This window comes from Hypanus sabinus, chromosome 15 (genome assembly GCF_030144855.1).
Source record: "Hypanus sabinus isolate sHypSab1 chromosome 15, sHypSab1.hap1, whole genome shotgun sequence".
Taxonomy (NCBI): Eukaryota; Metazoa; Chordata; class Chondrichthyes; order Myliobatiformes; family Dasyatidae; genus Hypanus; species Hypanus sabinus.
In genome coordinates, this window is record NC_082720.1 from 36,005,606 (window position 1) to 36,013,090 (window position 7,485).

Here is a 7,485-nt window from a genome sequence, read left to right on the forward strand (position 1 = left end):
CATTTAAATACATAAATAGTTGCTCAGTTAAGTGGTAATTTGCTTTTTTATGCATTTTAACAACTTCCATGAAACTTCAGCTAATTGGGCCAAAATTTACTAATGTTGAGTCTACTGTAGGTTGAGAATGCAGGAGAATGTTTGTGGAGCAGCACACAAATAAATAGGAAAATGCTAAGGACAATGATTACCAAGGTGCTATAGTACATGGTGTGTTTTTGTTTAGGCAAAATTAAGGTAGTACATTGTGAGATTGGGTTAGTTTTCTATTTGTATTTGTCTTAAATATAATACCTATTTCAATATGGTTCACAAGTACAAGCGTCTACAGCTATTCAAGAAAGGGTTTCTTGTTTTCATGCTGATTTTATCCAATTATTTATGACGTGCACAGCACAAAGAGACAATAGAGTCTTATGTAAAAGGATAAAAGGGTGGAATTTTCATGTAGAGCTTGTGTAAAACAGATAGTTGATGATTGGCTATTCATTATAAGACATCTGGCTTCCCACTCCACCTTTAAAAGTCTCCGTTTACAACCTACATACTGAAGCATTTAAGATGGGTTCTGCCCTCTTGCTTTCCAATCCTGATGAAGGGTCTCACCCCAAAATTTCAACTCTTCATTCACCTCCATAGATGCCACCTGACTTGATGAGTTCCTCCAGCATTTTGTGTCTGTTGCTCAAGGCCTCCGGTGTATTTTATGTTCATAGTTTAATGAAACATTTATCTGGAAGCTTTACCGTGACCACAAGAATGATCATGCCTACCCAATTTTTGAGCCAATATAAAAATATAAAGCTATAAGACCCTATCAATCTCACAACAGAAAAATCAATCAGGATTACATGTTTGAAGACACGCTAGTTACTATTACATATCTGTTTCAAATGTAACTTTGACACAAAGTTTGGAAGGGATTGCTATTCATAGAATCACAGCAAAGTTTTCAAATGTAGCTTCTAAAGGATGATATGCATGAGGGCTCTTAACGTAGTCTTCATGTACTGCTATGGGAGTTTGGCATTAGTTTTGGGTGAATGGAGCATCAGGAACAGTGGATCAGCTGTCAGAGGTACTGTACTCGGTGAGCTGTTCTCTCTCTCTCTTCCCCTCCCCCCCATTCCCCTGTCTCTCGTTGGTTGGTGAGAGATTGTTGCCAGTTCATCAGGTGGAGAACTTGGAGGGATAAAAAGCAGCTCAATAGAACTTTAACAGCGTAAATCAGCGAGTTGTTTTGTTATATCTCCCCTCTTGCTGTGAAAGGGGGTGCCTCTTTCTCCCTTATTAAGGAGAGAAAGCCTGTGGCTTGTTGAATTGTTTGTGAATGATTAGTTTTTGTCATACTGCAGATCATGGTCTTTATTGGGGGCTGTGCTTTTGCATACTTGGAGGATGGAGGGTGCTGATGCTCTTTTACAGCAGTGGGTAGTGCTGTTGCTTGTGCATGGGAAGGGGGAGTGGGGTTGTTGGGGTTCTAATATTTTAATTGTCACTCATTCCTTGGTGCACTCCTCTGTTTTTGTGGATGTCTGCAAAGAACAAAGATTTCAGGATGTATATTGGATACATTTCTCTGAAATTAAATGGAACTATTGGACTCTATTCTACTTATGTTGAGATCCTCATTATGCACTTCAGAGGTTCTGTATGAACCACTAATGTCTTGGTCTAAGGAATGATAACAGCACATACATTACACATGCTGCCTTAATCTCTTCCATTGTTCCTTGAGGATGATTCTCCTGTTAGACAATAGGTGCAGAAGTAGACCATTCGGCCCCTCGAGTCTGCACCGCCATTCTGAGATCATGGCTGATCATTCACTATCAATACCCAGTCCCTGCCTTGTCCCCATATCCCTTGATTCCCCTATCCATCAGATATCTATCCAGCTCCTTCTTGAAAGCATCCAGAGAATTGGCCTCCACCGTCTTCCGAGGCAGTGCATTCCACACCTCCACAACTCTCTGGGAGAAGAAGCTCTTCCTCAACTCTGTTTTAAATAACTGACCTCTTATTCTCAATCCATGCCCTCTGGTACTGGACTCTCCCAACATCTGGAACATATTTCCTGCCACAATCCTATCAAATCCTTTAATTATCTTAAACGTTTCAATCAGATCCCCTCTCAATCTCCTCAATTCCAGCGTGTACAAGCCCAATTTCTCCAATCTCTCTGCGTAAGACAGCCCTGCCATCCCAGGAATCAACCTAGTGAATCTACGCTGTTCTTGCTAGATTACTTTGGAAAACAAAGGAAGGACAATTTAGCATTCCACATATCCTCAGATATTGTGTTCAAGGGTAAAACTATTGGTGTGCCCTCATAAAACACACTCAAGATGCTGGAAGAACTCAGCAGGTCAGGCAGCATCTATGGAATGAATAAGCAGTTGATAGTTTGGGCTGAGATTCTTCTCCAGGACTGGAAAGGAAGGGGGAAGATGGCAGAATTAGAATGTGAGGTGAGGGGCAGGAGAATAGCCAGAAGGTAATAGGTGAAGGCAGGTGGGTGGGAGAAGTAAAGGGCTGGAGAGAAAGAATCTGATAGGAAGGCCTCTGCTTTAAAAGTCGATTGTTAATACACCCCAAAAATCTGAGAAGCAAAGAGACTTGGGAGTCCTTGTGCAGAACATCCTAAAGAATAACCTGCAGGTAGAGTCAGTGGTGAGGAAGGCAAATGCAATGTTAGCTTTCATCTCAAGAGGTCTACAATACAAGAGGAGGAATGTGATGCTGAGGCTTTATAAGGCACTGGGAAGGCCTCACCTTGAGTATTGTGAACAGTTTTGAGCTCCTAATCTAGGAATATATGTGCTGACGTTGGAGAAGATTCAGAGGAGGTTCACAAGGATGATTTCAGGAATTAAAGGGATATCACAGGAGGAACATCTGAAAGCTCTGGGTCTGTACTCACTGGAATTTAGAAAGATGAGGGGGGATCTCATTGAAAGCTTTTGAATGTTGAAAGGCCTAGACAGAGTAGATGTAGAAAGGATGTTTCCCATTAGGGAGCAGTCAAGGACAAAAGGGCACAATGTCAGGATAGAGGCTGTCCATTAAACCAGAGATGCAGAGAAATTCCTTTAGCCTGAGGGTGGTGAACTTGTGGAATTTATTACCACAGGTAGCTGTGGAGGCCAGGTCATTGGGTGTATTTAAGGCAGAGAATGAGAGATTTTTGATTGGATACGGCATCAAAGGTTATAGGGAGAAGGCCGGGAAATGGGTCTGAAGAGGGGAAAAAAAGGATCAGCCATGATTGAATGGCAGAGCAAATTTAATGGGCCAAATGGGCCAATTCTGCTCCTATGTCTTATGGTCTTATTTCCATAGATGCTGCCTGACCTTCTGAGCTCCTCCAGCATTTTGTGTGTATTGCTTTGGATATCCAGCATCTGCAGATTTTCCTCTGTTTGTGGTGACTTGGGCACTCCAGCTTTGTGTATGTAAAAACTCTGCAAGCTTTCCATCAGTTCTATTATCTATAACCAGAGTTTCTTCAGGTATACTTCAGCCCCATGTCGGTATGTGAGCAATCACAGTCTGCTACTGGGAGCCGGCATTTCAGCACTTCCCACTTTAATTACAGGCCTGTCCTATTGACAGCCTAAAGCAGCAGCTGCTGGAATTCCCATCATTCTCCAAAACAACTTATGCTACTTAGACAAATTTAATCTCTAACCATTGCAGATGCCCCCTTTGCATTCAATTCCACTTCCACAATTTAAAGCACACTCATTTACATTTCAGACTGATGATCTTTTTGTGAGTTCTGATGAAAAGTCATTGATCTGAAATATTGACTCTCTTTCCATTGATGTTGGCTGTCATGCTGTTTTTTCTAGTATTCCTCTGTCTTAGTGCCTACAGTTGGACACTTGGATAGGTCAGACTTTATCTACAAATAATTTTCCTTCCACTAAACAACAGCAAATGATTTCAATTTCTCTTTGCCAGCAGCATTTTAATTATGCACTTTCTAGAGGAAGTGGTTGAGAGGTTGAGAAAGAATACCTGAGATCTGAAGTATTTAGGTAAGAGGAGGTTGACATTGCATTTCAGAAACACAGTATTTAGATGAATAACAAACAGTTTGCCAAAGTTTAGACAGCATTTTTTGGGCTGTGGTGGAGGTGGGGGGAATAATTGTCAACTCTGATTCAAATCCTATATCAGAATTGGAGGAAAATTCTTTAAGAGTGGCATACCTTGAAGGCACTTTGTGGTAATGTAGTAAAACAAAGACCCAAGAGACTGTAGAGTTTGGGATCTGGAATAGATTATCTGTTAACAGAAGAGATTCAGCAGATGCTGGAAATCCAGAGCAAGCCCACACGGTATGCTGGAAGAACTCAGCAGATCAGGAAGCATCTATGGAAATTAATAAACAGTTGATGTTTCAGGCTAAGACCCATCATCGAATTATTTGTTGCTGCAGATTCCAGCATTTGCATTCTCTTGTGTCCTCTATGTAGATGAGCATTTGAAATTTATTTATTTATTGAAGGCACAGTTTTAATGTGCTTGGAAGTAGGTACAGAGATGTCAGGGGTAAATGTCAGGGGTATGCAGACAGTGGTGAGTGCATGGAATGGGCTGTCGGCAACAGTGGTGGAGGCAAATATGATAGGGTCTTTTAAGAGACTCCTGGATAGGTAAATGCAGGTTAGAAAAATAGAGGGCTATGGGTAGCCTTAGGTAATTTCCAAGTAAGTACATGTTCGGCACACCATTGTGGGCCAAAGAGCCTGTATTGTGCTGTAGGTTGTCTATGTTTCTATTGAGATACAGTGCAGAATAGAGGCTTCTGGTCCTTCGAGGCATGCTGCCCAGCAACCCGGCTGTATCACGGGACAATTTACCATTTAACCTACCAACTGCCTTTAGAATGTGGGAGGAAACTAGAACACCTGGAAGAAACCACACTGTAACTCCTTACAACCATCCGTGGGAATTGAACCTGGGTCTCTCATACTGTAAAGCTCTGTGCTACGCCATGGTATGGAAGACTACAGACTGAATGCTGGGAAATAGGATGAGTACAGATTAGTACTTGTTGGCTAGCAATGGATATTGTAGACAGATGGGATCACTTTCCTGCTACATAACTTGCCAAAGACAGAGATGCAAAATATATCTGTTAACTCGTGTCCTTAAAGATCTGTAATTGTGCTTGATGCCTCCTGATTTCAGAGAATTTTGAAATCTTGGACTCTACTTCCAAATATATACTTGCTCTGCTACCTGAAATAATTGTTTTATTTGCCACTGAGTTTGCTGTGCTATTAGAGACAAAAGAAAGGTTTTCAAATATCCGCCTGCATCTAAATGCCCCGTATCTTCTCTGTGCAGAGACTATAGTAAAGGTAAAGAAGTCAGACTGCAGAATAGCCCACTAAAATGTTCTGTATTTATTTAAATGGAAACAATATTATTTATAGTATGATCTGACACATCCTAATATACAACATTAATTCAAAGTGCAGGCACAGATGAACCATAGATACAAACACTATATTAATGATCTTCGGCTGCTGTAGCCCATCTACTTCAATGTTTGACGTGTTGTGCATTCAGAGATGTGCTTCTGCACACCACTATTGTAACACGAGGTTTTTTTTGTGTTTCTGTCACCTTCCCGTCAGCTTGGACCGATCTGACCATTCTCCTCTGACTTTTCTCATCAACAAGACATTTTTGCCCAAAGTACTGCCACTCACTGGGTGTTCTTTTTTCACACAATTCTCTATAAACTCTAGAGACTGTCACGAAAATCCCAGGAGATGAGTAATTTCTGAGATACTCAAATCACCCTGTCTGTCATCAATAAACATTCCACAGTTAAAGTCATTTAGATCACATTTCTTCCCCATTCAGATGCTTGGTCTGAACAATGCCTGCATGCTTTTATACATTGAGATGCTGCCACATGATTAACTGATCAGATATTTGTATTAACAAGCAGGTGTACAGGGGAACTTAATAAAGTTGCCACTGAGTGTATTCTTGCTAGGTATTTGGATTTTATGTATGACCTGTGAAAACTACAAGTGACAAATAATCACATGTACCTGGCACTTGTCTCAAAGTCAGTGTCAAAGTGCCCTCCTACACTTTGAGACCTTATCAATAGGATCCTTGCAGGCTGTCTCTTGACGACAGGTGCTACGGTGGCTGTAGGCTGGCACATAGCAATGTCAAGAATAGCTCTACCAGCAAAGAAAGGATCCTATTCATGGTGGGGTGGTCTTGGTGTTCTCATCTCCTAAGTGCATTTGGTTGCATAGCAAGTTCACTCATGGAGTATACATGCCCTTAAAGGCACCTCCCTGATGACTTCATTCTTTGCTTGTGTGTAGTATTGATTCTATTGTATCTACTTGTTGTACTGTGAATTAGTTTAGTCCTTTGCCCTCAATGGGCATAGGCTGCAAACAGCAGCTTGCCAGACTGCTCCACTGGGTAATCTTTCAAAATGATCTGAGGTGTAGCCCACCTTCGAAGATCCTTCCTCTACCAACGCTGAAGTACTTGGAGCTTCTGTTCGTGTTTCTGTAGCTCTGGGTTTTTATGGGATGGAGTCGCTAGCCCCATGCCCAATGCTCCTTCTTTCACTCCTGGGCTTGGGATCATCCATGTCGGAGTTTCCTACTGTGAATGCCCTCAAGAAAATGAATCTCAGGGTAGTATATGGTGACATATACAGTATTTATTTTGATAATAAATTTACTTTGAATTCTGAACTTTGAACTTCCTTTTATATAATGAAACTGCCTTTGCGAGCACTTTTATAAGTCCATTAACAGCACAGAATCAGGCACTGGACATGTGTAAATATTGATCATCAATTAATCATCTAAATCAATAACCTTCAGTGATTTGTGATTTACATGAACATCTCAATAATTTTAAATGTTGTGATAATACCTGTCTCCACCGCCCATTCAGATTGTGCACTCCAAAGTTCATCTGTTCTATCTCAGATCCCTCTAAACCTCTTACCTTTCACATTAAAATTCTGTGCCTCCAGTTTTAGCAACACGGAAAATGACCTTTTATGTACTCTGTCTATATCCTTTATAATTTTGCATACTTCCATGAGGTTCCCCTCTGTTTCCTCCTCTACAAAGAAAGCAAAGTCAGACTGTCCAATCTTTACTTATAACTGAAACACTCCAATCCAGACACCATCTTGAGCAATCTCCTCACACCCTCTTCCTAATAATGTGACAATCAGAATTTTACATAACTGAATAAGAACTCCAGTTGTGGCTTCATTATTAAGTGGTACTATATCCTCCCTGCTCTTTGATTCAGAACCCCAGCTATTGAGGACAAGTGTCCTGTTTGCCTTTTCAGCTTCCTATTTTCCAGTGCTGCCACCTTCAGGAATTTTTGGTCTGCTACACTGAGGCACTTCGCTGTTTCTCACCAGTCATTACCATTCATTGCATATCTCCTAACTTATTATCACAC